Below are 19,961 nucleotides of genomic sequence, written 5' to 3'. Positions count from 1 at the left end.
GTCAGAGTCTTTTCAATTTAGTCTAAGTAGAATTCCCAGGAAATATTTTTATTGTGTTACCCTACCAGGACAGGCTGTTAGTAAATGAATTTATAAAACAAAGTTTCCTTCACAAAGGTCTTAGTAGCAAGAATTTAACAAGATTTGCTGAGTACACCATGAGTAATAGATTTCAGAAGGTCAACAAAACCAACATTTTTATGGTGTACTATATGGTATTATATTTCATCAATTTTTTGGTCTCCATGTGGTAACCTTTCAAACACTTTTTGGAGAACTTTCTTAAAACCACTTACTGAATTTAGATATAATCTCATAAAGCTCTGTATCACTTTTTTCTTTCTGATGAGATCCAAAATATTCTTTGATTAGCATGGTTTTCTAAAGCATAACTCAAATAAATACAGGGTAAAGCATTCTTGACATTTCAATATAGCTTATTCTTCATTTTCCAGGCATTAATCTAAAACTACTTTCAACTTTAATTATATATATTTGACTTGTGATCATTTGTTTAGATGAGCCTGAAAGTAATCTGTTTTCAGGAAATTCTGGCATATATTGAAATCTTTTGCTCACCTTATTCCCTCTAACTGATCATTAATTCATCCATTCATTCAATTTTCAAACATTCATTAAAAGAATATATTATACACTAAATATTGCACCAGGATCTAAAGATATTTTGCTGAGCAAAACAAACATAGTATCTTGCCCTCAGTCCAGTCAGGAAGCCAGACATTAATGGAGAAATTACACCAATATATAAATTTTAACTGTGATCAGTAATATGAATCAAAATATATTGGTAACTATGAAACCTTATAGGAGATATGTACTATCTCTCTAATGGGGTAGGGGTAAGGTGTTGGAAGAGTCCAACCTAATGAATTTATGTTTGAAGTAGTTACACAGACAAATAGATAAAAGCAGATGAGAAGAGCATTCTAGGCAGAGGAAATAGCATGTACAAATGTCCTGAGGGAAAGCACATATAATCTGGAGAAACTGAAATACACCCAATTTAGCAGAGGAATAGAAAGCAAAATATAGAGTGACACAAGAATAGGCAAGAGAGTAATCTGACACGGGCCAGATTACATAAAATGTTAAAGATCATATTAAAGATGCCAGTGTTTATCATAAGTTAATGCACTCACTAAAACTTTCAAGTTGAAAAGATGGTAACATATCAGAATTGCATTTTGAAAAGATGATAGCAACTACATTGTGGAGATCAGATTGGGAGTGGACTAAGAGTAGATGTAACAAACTCAATTAAGAATATCCTGCAGGAGACCTTCAAGATGGCAGAAGAGTAAGACGTGGAGATCACCTTCCTCCTCACAAATACGTCAGAAATACATCTACATGTGGAGCAACTCTTACAGAACACCTACCAAATGGTGGCAGAAGACCTCAGACCTCCCAAAAGGCAAGAAACTCCCCACGTACCTGGGTAGGGCAAAAGAAAAAAGAAAAACCAGAGACAAAAGAATAGGGACAGGACCTGCACCAGTGGGAGGGAGCTGTGAAGGAGGAAAGGTTTCCACACACTAGAAAGCCCCTTCACAGGCAGAGACTGCGAGTGGTGGAGGGGGGGAGCTTCGGAGCCACGGAGGAGAGCACAGCCACAGGGGTGCGGAGGGCAAAGCGGAGAGATTCCCGCACAGAGGAGCATTGCGGACCAGCACTCACCAGCCCGAGAGGCTTGTCTGCTCACCCGCCGGGGCGGGCGGGGCTGGGAGCTGAGGCTGGGGCTTCGGTGGGTTCCCAGGGAGAGGACTGGGGTTGGCGGCGTGAACACAGCCTGAAGGGGGTTGGTGCGCCACAGCTAGTGAGGAGGGAGTCCGGGAAAAATTCTGGAGCTGCTGAAGAGGCAAGAGACCATTGTTTTGGGGTGCATGAGGAGAGGGGATACAGAACACCGCCTAAATGAGCTCCAGAGATGGGCGCGAGCCGTGGCTATCAGCGTGGACCCCAGAGACGGGCATGAGACGCTAAGGCTGCTGCCGCCGCCACCAAGAAATCTGCGTGCGAGCACAGGTCACTGTCCACACCCCTCCTCCCGGGAGCCTGTGCAGCCCGCCACTGCCGGGGTCCCGTGATCTAGGGACAACTTCCCCAGGAGAACGCACAGCGCGCTTCAGGCTGCTGCAACGTCAGGCCGGCCTCTGCCGCCGCAGGCTCACCCCGCATCCGTACCCCTCCCTCCCCCCGTCCTGAGTGAGCCAGAGCCCCCGAACCAGCTGCTCCTTTAACCCCTTTCTGTCTGAGTGAAGAACAGACGCCCTCAGGTGACCTACACGCAGAGGCGGATCCAAATGCAAAGCTGAACCCCGGGAGCTGTGCGAACAAAGAAGAGAAAGGGAAATCTCTCCCAGCAGCCTCAGGAGCAGCGGATTAAATCAACTTGATGTACCCTCCATCTCTGGAATACATGAATAGACAAAAAATCATCCCAAAATTGAGGTAGTGGACTTTGGGAGCAACTGTAGACTTGGGGATTGCTTTCTGCATCCAGTTTGTTTCTGTTCTCATGTTTATCTTAGTTTACTATTTACAATTTATGATTATTGGTAGATTTGTTTATTGATTTGGTTGCTCTCTTCTGTGTTTTTTTTTTTTTTATAGATATACATTTTTTTCCTTTTTTTCTTTTGGTAAGTGTGTATGTGTACACTTCTTTGTGTGATTCTGTCTGTACAGTTTTGCTTTTACCATTTATCCTAGGGTTCTGTCTGTCCATTTTTTTGTTTGTATGTTTGTTAGTATAGTTTTTAGCACTTGTTATCATTGGTGGATTTGTTTTCTGGTTTGGTTCCCCTCTTCTTTCCTTTTTTTTAATCTTTATTTAATTACTTTTAAATATTTTATTTTAATATTTTTTTAATTTTAATAACTTTATTTTATTTCATTTTATTTTTTTCTTTCTTTTTTTCTCCCTTTTCTTCTGAGCTGTGTGGCTGGCAGGGTCTTTTTGCTATGGTCTGGTGTCAGGCCTGTGCTTCTGAGGTGGGAGAGCCGAGTTCAGGACATTGGACCACCAGAGACTTCCCACCTCCACGTAATATCAAAAGGTGAAAGCTCTCCCAGAGATCTCTATCTCAATGCTAAGACCCAGCTCCACTCAACGATCAGTAAGCAACAGTGTTGGACATCCTATGCCAAACAACTAGCAAGACAGGATCACAACCCCACCCATTAGCAGAGAGGTTGCCTAAAATCATAATACGGTCTCAGAAAACCCAAAACACACCACCGGATGTGGTCCTGCCCACCAGAAAGACAAGGTCCAGCTTCATCCACCAGAACACAGGCACCAGTCCCCTCCCCAGGAAGCCTACACAAGCCACTGAATGACCTTAGCCACTGGGGGCAGACACCAAAAACAGCGGGAACTATGAACCTGCACCGTGCAAAAAGGAGACCCCAAACACAGTAAGTTAAGCAAAATGAGAAGACAGAGAAACACACAGCAGATGAAGGAGCAAGGTAAAAACCCACCAGACCAAACAAATGAGGAGGAAATAGGCAGTCTACCTGAAAAAGAATCCAGAGTAATGATAGTAAAGATGATCCAAAATCTTGGAAATAGAATGGAGAAAATACAAGAAACGTTTAACAAGGACCTAGAAGAACTAAAGAGCAAACAAACAATGATGAACAACACAATAAATGAAATTAAAAATTCTCTAGAAGGAATCAATAGCAGAATAACTGAGGCAGATGAACAGATAAGTGACTTGGAAGATAAAATAGTGGAGATAACTACTTCAGAGCAGAATAAAGAAAAAAGAATGAAATGAATCGAGGAGAGTCTGAGAGTCTTATGGGACAACATTAAATGCACCAACATTCGAATTACAGGGGTCCCAGAAGAAGAAGAGAAAAACAAAGGGATTGAGAAAATATTTGAAGAGATTATAGTTGAAAACTTCCCTAATATGGGAAAGGAAAAGTCAGTCAAGTCCAGGAAGCGCAGAGAGTCCCATACAGGTTAAATCCAAGGAAAAATACTCCAGGACACATATTAATCAAACTATCAAAAATTAAATACAAAGAAAAAATATTAAAAGCAGCAAGGGAAGAAAAACAAATAACGTACAAGGGAATTCCCATAAGGTTAACAGCTGATCTTTCAGCAGAAATTCTGCAAGCCAGAAGGGAGTTGCAGGACATATTTAAAGTGATGAAAGGGAAAAACCTACAACCAAGATTACTCTACCCATCAAGGATCTCATTCAGATTCGACGGAGAAATTAAAAACTTTACAGACAAGCAAAAGCTAAGAGAATTCAGCACCACCAAACCAGCTTTACAACAAATGCTAGAGGAACTTCTCTAGGCAGGAAACACAAGAGAAGGAAAAGACCTACAATAACAAACCCAAAACATGTAAGAAAATGGTAATAGGGACATACTTATCGATAATTACCTTAAATGTAAATGGATTAAATGCTCCAACCAAAAGACATAGACTGGCTGAATGCATAAAAAAACAAGACCCGTATATATACTGTCTACAAGAGACCCACTTCAGACCTAGGGACACATACAGACTGAAAGTGAGGGGATGGAAAAAGATATTCCATGCAAGTGGAAATCAAAAGAAATCTGGGGTAGAAATACTCATATCAGACAAAATAGACTTTAAAATAAAGACTACTACAAGAGACAAAGACTACTACAAGAGACACTACATAATGATCGAGGGTTCAATCCAAGAGGAAGATATAACAATTGTAAATATTTATACACCCAACATAGGAGCACCTCAATACATAAGACAAATGCTAACAGCCATAAAAGGGGAAATCGACAGTAACACAGTCATATTAGGGGACTTTAACACCCCATTTTCACCGATGGACAGATCATCAAAAATGAAAATAAATAAGGAAACACAAGCTTTAAATGATACATTAAACAAGATGGACTTAATTGATATTTATAAGACATTCCATCCAAAAACAACAGAATACACTTTCTTCTCAAGGGCTCATGGAACATTCTCCAGGATAGATCATATCTTGGGTCACAAATCAAGCCTTGGCAAATTTAAGAAAATTGAAATTGTATCAAGTATCTTTTCCGACCACAATGCTATGAGACTAGATAACAATTACAGGAAAAAATGTGTAAAAAATACAAATACATGGAGGCTGAACAATATACAACTAAATAACCAAGAGATCACTGAAGAGATCAAAGAGGAAATAAAAAAATACCTAGAAACAAATGACAATGAAAACACTATCACCCAAAACCTATGGGATGAAGGAAAAGCAGTTCTGAAAGGGAAGTATATAGCAATACAATCCTACCTCAATAAACAAGAAACATCTCAAATAAACAACCAAACCTTACCCCTAAAGCAATTAGAGAAAGAAAAACAAACAAACAAAAAAACCCCAAAGTTAGCAGAAGGAAAGAAATCATAAAGATCAGATCAGAAATAAATGAAAAAGAAATGCAGCAAACAATAGCAAAGATCAATGAAACTAAAACCTGGTTTTTTGAAAAGATAAACAAAATTGATGATCCATTAGCCAGACTCCCAAACAAAAAAAGGGAGAAGACTCAAATCAATAGAATTAGAAATGAAAAAGAAGAAGTAACAACGGACACTGCAGATATACAAAGGATCACGAGAGATTACTACAAGCAACTCTATGCCAAAAAAATGGACAACCTGGAAGGAACAGACAAATTCTTAGAAAAGCACAACCTTCCGAGACTGAACTGGGCAGAAATAGAAAATATAAACAGACCAATCACAAGCACTGAAATTGAGACTGTGATTAAAAATCTTCCAACAAACAAAAGCCCAGGAGGAGATGGCTTCACAGGCGAATTCTATCAAACATTAGGGAAGAGCTAACACCTATCCTTCTCAAACTCTTCCAAAATATAGCAGAATGAGGAACACTCCCAAACTCATTCTACGAGGCCACCATCACCCTGATACCAAAACCAGACAAAGATGTCACAAAGAAAGAAAACTACAGGCCAATATCACTGATGAACATAGATGCAAAAATCCTCAACAAAATACTAGTAAACAGAATCCAAGAGCACATTAAAAGGATCATACACCATGATCAAGTGGGGTTTATCCCAGGAATGCAAGGATTCTTCATTATACCCAAATCAATCAATGTGATAAACCATAATAACAAATTGAAGGAGAAAACAACATATGATCATCTCAATAGAGGCAGAAAAAGCTTTCTACAAAATTCAACAACCATTTATGATAAAAACTGTCCAGAAAGTAGGTATAGAGGGAACTTACCTCAACATAATAAAGGCCATATATGACAAACCCACAACCAACAACATTCTCAATGGTGGAAAACTGAAACTATTTCCTCTAAGATCAGAAACAAGACAAGGATGCCCACTCTCACCACTATTATTCAACATAGTTTTGGAAGTTTTAGCCACAGCAAACAGAGAAGAAAAAGAAATAAAAGGAATCCAAATCAGAAAAGAAGAATAAAACTGTCACTGTTTGCAGATGTTATACTATACATAGAGACTCCTAAAGATGCTACCAGAGAACTACTAAAGCTAACCAATGAATCTAGTAAAGTAGCAGGATACAAAATTAATGCACAGAAATCTCTTGCATTCCTATATATGAATGATGAAAAATCTGAAAGAGAAATTAAGGAATCCCTCCCATTTATCATTGCACCAAAAAGAATAAAATACCTAGGAATAAACCTACCTAAGGAGACAAAAGACCTGTATGCAGAAAATTATAATACACTGATGAAAGAAATTAAAGTTGATACAAACAGATGGAGAGATATACCATGTTCTTGGATTAGAATAATCAACATTGTGAAAATGACTCTACTACCCAAAGCAATCTACTGATTCAATGCATTCCCTATCAAACAACCACTGGCATTTTTCACAGAACTAGAACAAAAAATTTCACAATTTTTATGGAAACACAAAAGACCTCGAATAGCCAAAGCAACCTTTAGAAAGAAAAACAGAGCTGGAGGAATCAGGCTCCCTGACTTCAGACTATACTACAAAGCTACAGTAATCAAGACAGTTTGGTACTGGCACAAAAACAGAAATATAGATCAATGGAACAGGACAGAAAGCCCAGAGATAAACCCACACATATATGGTCACCTTATCTTTGATAAAGGAGGCAAGCATATACAGTGGAGAAAAGACAGCCTCTTCAATAAGTGGTGCTGAGAAAACTGGACAGCTACATGTAAAAGAATGAAATTAGAACACTCCCTAACACCATACACAAAAATAAACTCCAAATGGATTAAAGACCTAAGTGTAAGGCCAGACACTCTAAAACTCTTAGAGGAAAATATAGGCAGAACACTCTATGACATAAATCACAGCAAGATCCTTTTTGACCCACCTCCTAGAGACATGGAAATAAAAACAAAAATAAACAAATGGAACCAAATGAAACTTAAAAGCTTTTGCACAGCAAAGGAAAATATAAACAAGATGAAAAGACAACCCTCAGAATGGGAGATAATATTTACAAATGAAGGAACTGACAAAGGATTAATCTCCAAAATTTACAAGCAGCTCATGCAGCTCAATGTCAAAAAAACAAACAACCCAATCCAAAAATGGGCAGAAGACCTAAACAGACATTTCTCTAATGAAGATATACAGGTTGCCAATAAACACATGAAAGAATGCTCAACATCACTAATCATTAGAGAAATGCATATCAAAACCACAATGAGGTATCACCTCACACCAGTCAGAATGGCCATCATCAAAAAATCTACAAACAATAAATGCTGGAGAGGACATGGAGAAAAGGGAACCCTCTTGCGCTGTTGGTGGGAATGTAAATTGATACACCCACTATGGAGAATAGTAATGAGGTTTCTTAAAAAAACTAATAATAGAACTACCACATGACCCAGCAATCCCACTACTTGGCATATACCCTGAGAAAACCATAATTCAAAAAGAGTCATGTACCAAAATGTTCATTGCAGCTCTATTTACAATAGCCAGGACATGGAAGCAATCTAAATGTCCATCAACAGATGAATGGATAAAGAAGATGTGGCACATATATACAATGGAATATTTCTCAGCCATAAAAAGAAATCAAATTGAGTGATTTGTAGTGAGGTGGACGGACCTAGAGACTGTCATACAGAATGAAGTAAGTCAGAGAGAGAAAAACCAATACCATATGCTAACACATATATATGGAATCTAAAAAAAAAAAAAAAGTTCTGAAGAACCTAGGGGCAGGACAGGAATAAAGACACAGACGTAGATACACACAGGGAGGGAAGGGTAAGCTGGGACGAAGTGAGACAGTGGCATGGACATATATACACTACCTAATGTAAAACAGATAGCTAGTGGGAAGCAGCTGCATAGTACGGGGAGATCAGCTCGGTGTTTTGTGACCACCTGGGAGGGTGGGAGGGAGACGCAAGAGGGAAGAGATATGGGGATATATGTATATATATAGCTGATTCACTTTGTTATAAGGCAGAAACTAACACACCATTGTAAAGCAATTATACTCCAATAAAGATGTTAAAAAAGAGAGAATATCCTGCAATAATCCAGGTAACAGATGAGAGAGTCCTAGATTAGAGTAGTGTCCAAGAGGGGATTAGAAAGGTAAAGACATAATGGATTTTCTATGATAAAGTAAGACTAATATTTTAAGGTTGCTTCTGATTTCCAGCTTCAGAAACCAGTCAGGGAATGGAGCTACATTTTATGATAAGGGACACAGGAAAATAATAATTTGGTCATGCAGATGCCTTTGAAACAAGCAAATGGTTTATAAGTCTTAGAGCTCAGAAGAGAGATCTAGGCTAGAGATAGAATTTGAGTCATCAGTGTGTGACTAAAATTGTAAAAAATAGTAGAGGAATCAAGGAGCAGGATTAGAGGGATGCTAATTCTCCAAACGTGGGTAAAAGAGGATGGTTATCCAATCTTATCAATTTTTTTTGAAATATATCTCAAATCCATCTTCTTTTCACCACTCTCACTTTGGCTACTCTTGTTCAGAATCTTATTCACTCTACCAAGATAATGCCAGTGTCTGCTAACGGACATTCCTACCTTAGAAGCAACACTTTACATTCCATCTTTCACACAGTGAGTGTCAGCATATCTCCTTAAAATCCTTCCATATTCCCTAATTTCTAGAGAATAAAGACAGTCTCTAAATTCAGCATACAACACCATTCCTTCAAAATCAGGTCCTTGACTCTGTCTTGGTATTTATTTATTGTCACCAGATCTGTTTAAATTTGGGGGATGCAGAACAGAATTAGCTGAGTATCTGCTCTCATGCAGCTCACAGATTAGCAGATTTAGGTCCTGGTAGATTCTCAGTGAAGGTTTATTGAATGAATGACGGATTCTGTAGCTACCTCCCCAAAAGCGAGGAGTTGAACATATCACTGTTGCTTCTCAAAAAGCATTCAGCCATTTCTAAGGCACTGTTGTCTGCCAACTGAGTATGAGTGGAAATGGAAGTTTTTGAACTCTTCTTTAGCACAGGAAAACAACCTAAAATACACATACAGTCAGAAATTCATTTAATATAATTCATCATTTTCATGTCCAGAATTTTGTAATATGGATAAAGTAGCATTAGCAGAGGGACGGTTTTTTCAGCATCTCTCTTGAGTTCCGAGCTCTCAGGCTCCTCTAGGTAAACTGGAGCCATAAACTATAAAAGTTATGAAACCAAGCCATATAAAGAGATATTCCTTTATTTACCATGCTGAATGAGGCTTTAAAAAAGTGACAACTGTCAATGAAGGCATGTGAGTGTGTTTTTACTCTATAAAGGAAACAAAGCCTCAAGGGTCATTTCCTTATCAAAAACATTATTCAGGAAATGTATTAATGGCTTTGTAGGTGAAATGTTTCCAGGTGAAAAATTGGCTGCAAATACAGATACAGTTAACTTTAAAAAGATGCCTCTTCTAAATTGATCAAAGTTAAATCACATGTAGATAAAAGTCACTGTTATGATCGTGTTTGCTAGCAACTTAGGGCTCCAGATTTCTCTTTCAGAATGCATTCCCAGCTGTTTCAAGCTGGTTTATGATTGCTGTTCCTGTTGATACCGTTGACATTCCATTTTATATTTTATCTTCACTTTGTGTTAAAAAACGATACCTGAATTTCTTTTACGCTGTTTAACTTCCTACTTTTCAATTCAAGACTTTGAGGGCAGCTGGCAGTTTCAGTGAAAAATAGTACAATCTAACTGACTCATTTCTTCTCATTTATCCAATTGAGATGAAATCACCAGTCTAGCAGAATATACATTCTTAAAATGTATACCAGTATTTGCATAAAGAAAGTAGTTTATCACCTGAGAGTAAGATTGTCCAAAAAAGACAATTACATTTTAAACATCTCCCCTACCATCCTCATTTCATCTCCTTCAACCATACCAAATTCTTCATTTTTAAACAAATGCCTTTCTTTTCTAATTCTTTAAGGAAATAGAGGTTACTTTTCATTAATAGGTTCTGCTGTTTCAACATATTCTTTAACTGCATTTTCTATTAATATCTAGACTGGGTGACTTCACCCTGCCCCCAACCCTTGACTAATTTCTTAGACAAATTTTGCTACCTGGACCTTCAATCCTTGCATGATTGGTGACCTGAGACACTGGCATCTAATCAAACTTTACTTGTGGTATTTAAATTGGAGGACTGGAACAAGAATTCCAGTTTTTTTTAAATCAGCATTCAATCAAAATATTTTTATTGTTACCTATCAATATAATATTAAAATTTTGGTAATATTATATATGCAATATGAGGCAAATATGTGATAGCTTCAAAGAAGACATTTTGAAGTTAAGACATACCTTTGTTTATTTCACGTCATAATCTTCATAGTCTTCCCATAGTATATCTTAAACTGACCTCTTTCACAAAATTACAGAAATGTGCCCACTCTCTGTTCAAATTATAGTTGGAAACCATTGTTTTAGTAGGCTGTCATTACTATTATTGGGAAAGTGTATTAGATACATGGCATATCTTATATGCACACCTAATGAGAACTCAGAAATATCCCATTAATGAAGCATCATAAAGAGGGATATAAAAATGAATTAATTTATTATCATTTTAGATGTTTATGCAGACAAATTAATTCCATAAAGCTGATAACATTTATGGTTTATCCCTGAGTTTTTCATGAACACTAATTCATTAATCTATTTTTTGCATCTTTAAAATATATATTTCCTTAAAATATTTTAACTGAACTTGTTTATACAGATGAAGCATAAAAATGCATTTGAATGCTGTTAACTTCCTGACATAGACTTGACTAATTATTTTAAAATCCAGATGGCAAAAATATCTTAGCATTTTATTTCACAATACTTTTGCAATAAATTTAAATTTACATAACGCTAAATTATATTTATGGAAAGAATACAATAATTAAATATAATTTATAACTTTTTTCTAATATCATATAATAAAATTACTTGAATGAGTGTTTAAAATTATGTAGAATGATATCCAGAGTTTGAGAAATACAATAGTCAATTATCCAAAACAAAATTAATCAGAAATATAATTTACACACCTGATTTTACAAACTTAAAAAGGTTATCTCTAATGTTTAGGTTTTTATTCTCAGATTTACATGAACTAGAATAATCACCAACCAACAGCCAGGTTAATCACATCACATTGTGAGGTATCCTGTTGTTCTTAAGCAGTAATGATGTTAAAAAACCAAATAATGTGAAGTCAGGTATTCAAAGACAAACAATTACAGAGCTATTCAAATTATAGGGAATGTGCAATGTTGATTTGAATTAGTAAACTGAAGTGGGTGTCTTTTTCCAAATATCCATTATTGCTAATAAGGAGAGAAGTGAAGAGTATTGGAGCTCCACTAATCAGGAGTTGTCAACGGTGGGTCAAAAGAACTAAATGATGGAGGCAAATTTTATACACTTAGTAATAAGTAGGAGATTATTATGTATGATTTTATCTTAATTGGTTTTTAGAATTAATTGGGTGGTAACAAAAGCTGGCATAAAGCTTTTCATTTGAATAGAACAATTAAAAACGCTAAAAGGCTTGGAGTTGATGATAACCACTCTACTGGATTAACTCTTAGCTATAAAATCAGAACAGATTTATTATTTATCTCAAAATTGAGTTAATGTTAATGACTAATGTATATTACTTAGTGGGAACATTTCTACTTTGCAAAGCATATTTCTTTGGTCAAGGTCAAGTCTTTATAAAATTGATATAATAGTAAGTGACTTCCATGACTACATTTTTTCTCATTTACATCAAAATTGGAAAATATATAATGAAAGTAACAGCACATAGTATTTAGTACCCTATACCCCAAGAACTGAACTCTTTTTCTTTGTCATCTGTAATAACTGTTGTGCTAAGAATAATATTGGGCTTAAATTAGAAATAACAATCACTTCTATATTTACAGGACTTAATAAGGTTAAAATTGTATATCTCAGTCTTTCCTAAATTTAGCTTCTGAAAATTTCAAGTTATTCTTTAATGTAGTAGTTAAAACAGAAATATGAGTTCTAACCTTGGCATTTGTTATAAATAAAATACTTTGAGATGAATCCTAGTTTGTCAGTAACTGAGGGATAGAGTTCGCTTTCAATCACATTAACATTAAGCCTGATCATTTGTTTCTAGAATCCTAAATGTTAAGGAAAGTATTATGGCTATAGAATAATATTTATTAAGAAATTATATATATATATAAATATTTATAGTACTGATGCAATGATATGTATTTTTAGACTTATGCTTAACTGGTTAATATTCAATAAGAACCATTAAATCTTCTCCTAACTTTTATCAACTAATTTCTTATCAGATATTACAAACTCACTTTTTCCACATTTTATCTTACTAGTGTCTAAAAAGTGTCAATGTTTTATATGTCACCAGATTGTTAAGCAGATTATTTAGAACAAATGCTAAATGCTTTGGGTACTTACATAAATGAAATGAAAGGATTAGTCTAGATTTTGTTTTACTTTGATACACAATGTAGATTCTGTTTCCTATAAAGATATAAAATAAAAAATCAAGATAGTCTAAAGTGAAAAATGTTTGCTTTAAATTGAGTGTAGGGGGGCGACCTTCAAGATGGCAGAGGAGTAAGACGTTGAGATCACCTTCTTCCCCACAAAATATATCAAAAATACATCTACATGTGGAACAACTCCTACAGAACACCTACTGAATGCTGGCAGAAGAACTCAGACCTCCCCAAAGGCAAGAAACTCCCCACGTACCTGGGTAGGGCAAAAGAAAAAAGAAAAAACAGAGACAAAAGAATAGGGACAGGACCTGCACCAGTGGGAGGGAGCTGTGAAGGAGGAAAGGTTTCCACACACTAGGAAGGCCCTTCGCGGGCGGAGACTGCGAGTGGCAGAGGGGGGAAGCTTCAGAGCCATGGAGGAGAGCGCAGCAACAGGGGTGCAGAGGGCAAAGCGGAGAGATCCCCGCAGAGAGGATCGGTGCCGACCAGCACTCACCAGCCCGAGAGGCTTGTCTGCTCCCCCGCCAGGGCGGGCGGGGGCTGGGAGCTGAGGCTCGGGCTTTGTAGGTCAGACCCCAGGGAGAGGACTGGGGTTGGCGGCGTGAACACAGCCTGAAGGGGACTAGTGCACCACAGCTAGCCGGGAGGGAGTCCGGGAAAAAGTCTGGAGCTCCCGAAGAGGCAAAAGGCAATTGTTTCGGGGTGTGCGAGGAGAGGGGATTCAGAACACCGCCTAAATGAGCTCCAGAGATGGGTGCGAGCCGCAGCTATCAGAGAAGACCCCAGAGACAGGCATGAAACACTAATGCTGCTGCTGCAGCCAACAAGAATCCTGTGTGCTGGTACAGGTCACTATCGACACCTCCCCTCCTGGGAGCCTGTGCAGCACGCCACTGCCAGGGTCCTGTGATCCAGGGATAAGTTCCCTGGGACAACACACGGCGTGCCTCAGGCTGTTACAACTTCACAGTGGCTTCTGCTGCCACAGGCTCGCCCCACATTCCAATTATAACTACCGTACCTCTCCCTCCCCCTGGCATGAGTGAACCAGCGCCCTCTAATCAGCCGCTGCTTTAACCCTGTCCTGTCTGGGCAGGAAGAGAAACCTGAGGGCAACCTACAAGCAGAGGTGGGCCAAAACCAAAGGTGAACCCCAGGAGCTGTGAGACCAAAGAAGAGAAAGGGAAATTTCTCGTGCAGCCTCAGGAGCAGCAGATTAAAACCCCACAATCAACTTGAGGTATGCTGCATCTGTGGAATACCTGAATAGACAATGAATGAACCCAAAAGTGAGGCTGTGGACTTTCTAAGCAACTGTAGACTTGGGGTTTGCTGTCTGTGACTGACTTGTTTCTGAATTTTAGGTTTATCTTAATATAGTTTTTAGTGCTTGTTGTCATTCATGGATTTGTTTATTGGTTTGGCTGCTTTCTTCTTTCTTTTTTAACTTTTATTTTATTTTAACAATTTTTTTACTTTTTAAATTTTAATTATTTTATTTTATTTATTTATTAAAAATTTTTTTTTCTTTTTTTCTTCTTTTTCTTCTGAGTCATGTGGTTGATGGTCTTGGTGCTCTGGCGTGGTGTCAGGCCTGAGCAGCTGAGGTGGGAAGGCTGAATTCAGGACACTGGACCACCAGAGACCTCCCAGCCCCACATAATATCAATTGGCTAGAGCTCTCCCAGAGATCTCCAGCTCACTGCAAAGACCCAGCTCCTCCCAACAGCAAGCAAACTCCAGTGCTGGACGCCCCATGCCAAACAACTAGCAAGACAGGAACACAACGCCACCCATTAGCAAAGAGGCTGCCTAAAATCATACTAAGTTCACAGACACCCCAAAACACACCACTGGACCCAGCCCTGCCCACCAGAAGCAAGATCCAGCTCCACCCACCAGAACACAGGCACCAGGCCCCTCCCCAGGAAGCCTACACAAAACACTGAAACAACCGTACCCACTGGGGGCAGACACCAAAAACAACAGGAACTATGAACATGCAGGCTGCGAAAAGGAGACCCCAAACACAGTATGTTAAGCAAAATGGGAAGACAGAGAAATATGCAGCAGATGAAAGAGCAAGGTAAAAACCCACCAAACCAAACAAATGAAGAGGAAATAGGCAGTCTACCTGAAAAAGAATTCAGAGTAATTATACTGAAGATGATCCAAAATATTGGAAACAGAATGGAGAAAATACAAGAAACGTTTAACAAGGACCTAGAAGAACTAAAGAGCAAACAATGATGAACAACACAATAAATGAAATTAAAAATTCTCTAGAAGAAATCAATAGCAGAATAACTGAGGCAGAAGAACAGATAAGTGACCTGGAAGATAAAATAGTGAAAATAACTAAAGCAGAGCAGAATAAAGAAAAAATAATGAAAAGAATTGAGGACAGTCTCAGAGACCTCTGGGAACAACATTAAATCCTCCAGCATTCAAATTATATCGGTCCCAGAAGAAGAAGAGAAAAAGAAAGGGACTGAGAAAATATTTGAAGAGATTATAGCTGAAAACGTCCCTAACATGGGAAAGGAAATAGTCACTCAAGTCAGGAAGTGCAGAGAGTCCCATACAGGATAAATCCAAGGAGAAATATGCCAAGACACATATTAATCAAACGATCAAAAATTAAATAAAAAGAAAAAATATTAAAAGCAGCAAGGGAGGGGCTTCCCTGGTGGCGCAGTGGTTGAGAGTCTGCCTGCTAATGCAGGGGACACAGGTTCGAGCCCTGGTCTGGGAAGATCCCACATGCCGCGGAGCAACTAGGCCCGTGAGCCACAACTACTGAGCCTGTGCGTCTGCAGCCTGCGCTCCACAACAAGAAAGGCCGCGATAGTGAGAGGCCCGCGCATCACGATGAAGAGTGGCCCCCGCTTGCCACAACTAGAGAAAGCCCTCACACAGAAACGAAGACCCAACACAGCCAAAAAAAAAAAAAAAAAAAAAAAAGCAGCAAGGGAATAACAACAAAAACATACAAAGGAAAACCAGCGGATCTTTCAGCAGAAACTCTGCAAGCCAGAAGGGAGTTGCAGGACATATTTAAAGTGATGAAAGGGAAAACCCTACAACAAAGATTACACTACCCAGCAAGGATCTCATTCAGATTCAACGGAGAAATTAACACCTTTACAGACAAGCAAAAGCTAAGAGAATTTAGCACCACCAAACAAGCTTTACAACAAAAGCTGGAGCAACTTCTCTAGGCAGGAAACACAAGAGACAGAAAAGACCTACAATAACAAACCCAAAACAATTAAGAAAATGGTAATAGGAACATATATATCGATAATTACCTTAAATGTAAATGGATTAAATGCTCCAACCAAAAGACATAGAATGGCTGAATGGATACAAACACAAGACCCACATATATGCTGTCTATAAGAGACCCACTTCAGACCTAGGGACACATACAGAGTGAAAGTGAGGGGTTGTAAAAAGATATTCCATGCAAGTGGAAATCAAAAGAAAGCTGGAGTAGCAATTCTCATATCAGACAAAATAGACTTCAAAATAAAGACTATTACAAGAGACAAAGAAGGACACTACATAATGATCAAGGGATCAATCCAAGAAGAAGATATAACAATTGTAAATACTTATGCACCCAACATAGGAGCACCTCAATACATAAGGCAAATGCTAACAGCCATAAAAGGGGAAATTGACAGTAAGACAATCATAGTAGGGGTCTTTAACACCCCACTTTCACTGAAGGACAGATCATCCAAAATGAAAATAAAAAAGGAAACACAAGCTTTAAATGGCACATTAGTTATGTTAAGCATCCTTTCATGTGTTTGTTGGCAATCTGTATATCTTCTTTGGAGGAATGTCTATTTAGGTCATTGCCCATTTTTGGATTGGGTTGTTTGTTTTTTAATACTGAGCTGCATGAGCTGCTTGTAAATTTTGGAGATTAATCCTTTGTTAGTTGCTTCATTTGCAAATATTTTCAGCCATTCTGAGGGTTGTCTTTTCATCTTGTTTATGTTTTCCTTTGCTGTGCAAAAGCTTTTAAGTTTCATTTGGTCTCATTTGTTTATTTTTGTTTTTATTTCCATTTCTCTAGGAGGTGGGTCAAAAAGGATCTTGCTGTGACTTATGTCTTATAGAGTGTTCTACCTATGTTTTCCTCTAAGAGTTTGATAGTGTCTGGCCTTACATTTAGGTCTGTAATCCCTTTTGAGTTGTTGGTGGGAATATAAATTGATACAGCCACTATGGCGAACAGTATGGAGGTTCCTTAAATAATTAAAAATAGAATTCCCATACAACCCAGCAATCCCACTACTGGGCATATACCCTGAGGAAACAATAATTCAAAAATAGTCATGTATCACAATGTTCATTGCAATAGCCAGGAAATGCAAGTGACCTAAGTGTCCACTGACAGATGAATGGATAAAGAGATGTGGCACATATATACAATGGAATATTACTCAGCCATAAAAAGAAACGATATTCAGTTATTTGTAGTGAGGTGGATGGACCTAGATTCTGTCATACAGAGTGAAGTAAGTCAGAAAGAGAAAAACAAATACCGTATGCTAACACATATATATATGGAATCTAAAAGAAAATGGTCATGAGGAACCTAGGGGCAGGACGGGAATAAAGACGCAGACCTACTAGAGAATGGACTTGAGGACACGGGGAAGGGGAAGGGTAAGCTGGGAAGAAGTGAGAAAGTGGCATGGACACATATACATTACCAAATGTAAAATAGATAGCTAGCAGGAAACAGCTGGATAGCACAGGGAGACCAGCTCGGTGCTTTGTGACCACCTAGAGGGGTGGGATAGGGAGGGTGGGAGGGAGATGCAAGAGGGAGGAGATATGGGGATATATGTATATGTATAGCTGATTCACTTTGTTATAAAGCAGAAACTAACACACCATTGTAAAGCAATTATACTCCAATAAAGAGGTTAAAAAAAAAGACACATTAGACAAGATGGACTTAATTGATATTTATAGAACATTCTATCTAAAAACAACAGAATACACTTTCTTCTCAAGTGCTCATGGAATGTACTCCAGGATAGATCATATCTTGAGTCACAAAACAAGCCTTGGTAAATTTAAGAAAATTGAAATTGTATCAAGTATCTTTTCCAACCCCAACGCTGTGAGAATAGGTATCAATTACAGGAAAAAAAACTGTAATAAGTAGAAACACATGGAGGCTAAACTATATGCTACTAAATAACCAAGAGATTACTGAAGAAATCAAAGAGGAAATCAAAAAATGCCTAGAAACAAATGACAATGAAAACACTATCTCCCAAAACCTATGGGATTCAGCAAAAGCAGTTCTAAAAGGGAAGTTTATAGCAATACAATCCTACCTCAAGAAACAAGAAAAATCTCAAATAAACAACCTAACCTTACACCTAAAGCAATTAGAGAAAGAAGAACAAAAAACCCCCAAAGTTAGCAGAAGGAAAGAAATCATAAAGATCAGGTAAGAAATAAATGAAAAAGAAATGCAGGAAACAATAGCAAAGATCAATGAAACTAAAACCTGGCTCTTTAAGAAGGTAAACAAAATTGATAAACCATTACCCAGACTCACCAAGAAAAAAAGGGAGAAGACTCAAATCAACAGAATTAGAAATGAAAAAGGAGAAGTAACAACTGACCCTGCAGAAATACAAAGAAACAGGAGGGATTACTACAAGCAACTATATGCCAATAAAATGGACAACCTGGAAGAAATGGACAAATTCTTAGGAAAGCACAACCTTCCGAGACCGAACCAGTAAGAAATAGAAAATATAAACAGACCAATCAGAAGCATTGAAATTGAGACTGTGATTAGCAATCTTCCAACAAACAGAAGCCCAGGACCAGATGGCTTCACAGGCGAATTCTACCAAACATTTAGAGAAGAGCTAAGAGCTATCCTTCTCAAACTCCTCCAAAATATAGCAGAATGAGGAACACTCCCTAACTCATTCTTCAAGGCCACCATCACCCTGATACCAAAACCAGACAAAGATGTCACAAAGAAAGAGAGCTACAGGCCAATATCACTGATGAACATAGATGCAAAAATCCTCAACAAAATACTAGCAAACAGAATCCAAGAGCACATTAAAAAGATCATACACCATGATCAAGTGGGATTTATCCCAGGAATGCAAGGATTCTTCAATATACAGAAATCAATCAATGTGATACACCATATTAACAAACTGCAGAATGAAAACCATATAATCATCCCAATAGATGCAGATAAAGCTTTTGACAAAATTCAACACCCATTTATGATAAAAATTCTCCAGAAAGTAGGCATAGAGGGAACTTACCTCAACATAATAAAGGTCATATATGACAAACCGACAGCCAACATCGTCCTCAATGGTGAAAAACTGAAAGCATTTCCTCTAAGATCAGAAACAAGACAAGGATGCCCACTCTCACCACCATCATTCAACATAGTTTTGGAAGTTTTAGCCACAGCAATCAGAGAAGAAAAAGAAATAAAAGGAATCCAAATCAGAAAAGAAGAAGTAAAAATGTCTCTGTTTGTAGATGTCATGATACTATACAGAGTATCCTAAAGATGCTACCAGAAAACTACTAGAGCTAATCAATGAATCTGGTAACGTAGCAGGATAAATGTTAATGCACAGAAATCTCTTGCATTCCTATACACGAATGATGAAAAATCTGAAAGAGAAATTAAGGGATCCCTCCCATTTATCATTGCACCAAAAAGAATAAAATACCTAGGAATAAACCTACCTAAGGAGACAAAAGACCTGTATGCAGAAAACTATAAGACACTGATGAAAGAAATTAAAGTTGATACAAACAGATGGAGAGATATACCATGTTCTTGGATTGGAAGAATCAAC

This window comes from Balaenoptera ricei, chromosome 12 (genome assembly GCF_028023285.1).
Source record: "Balaenoptera ricei isolate mBalRic1 chromosome 12, mBalRic1.hap2, whole genome shotgun sequence".
NCBI classification, from domain to species: Eukaryota; Metazoa; Chordata; class Mammalia; order Artiodactyla; family Balaenopteridae; genus Balaenoptera; species Balaenoptera ricei.
Note: the sequence above shows the minus strand (reverse complement) of the source record.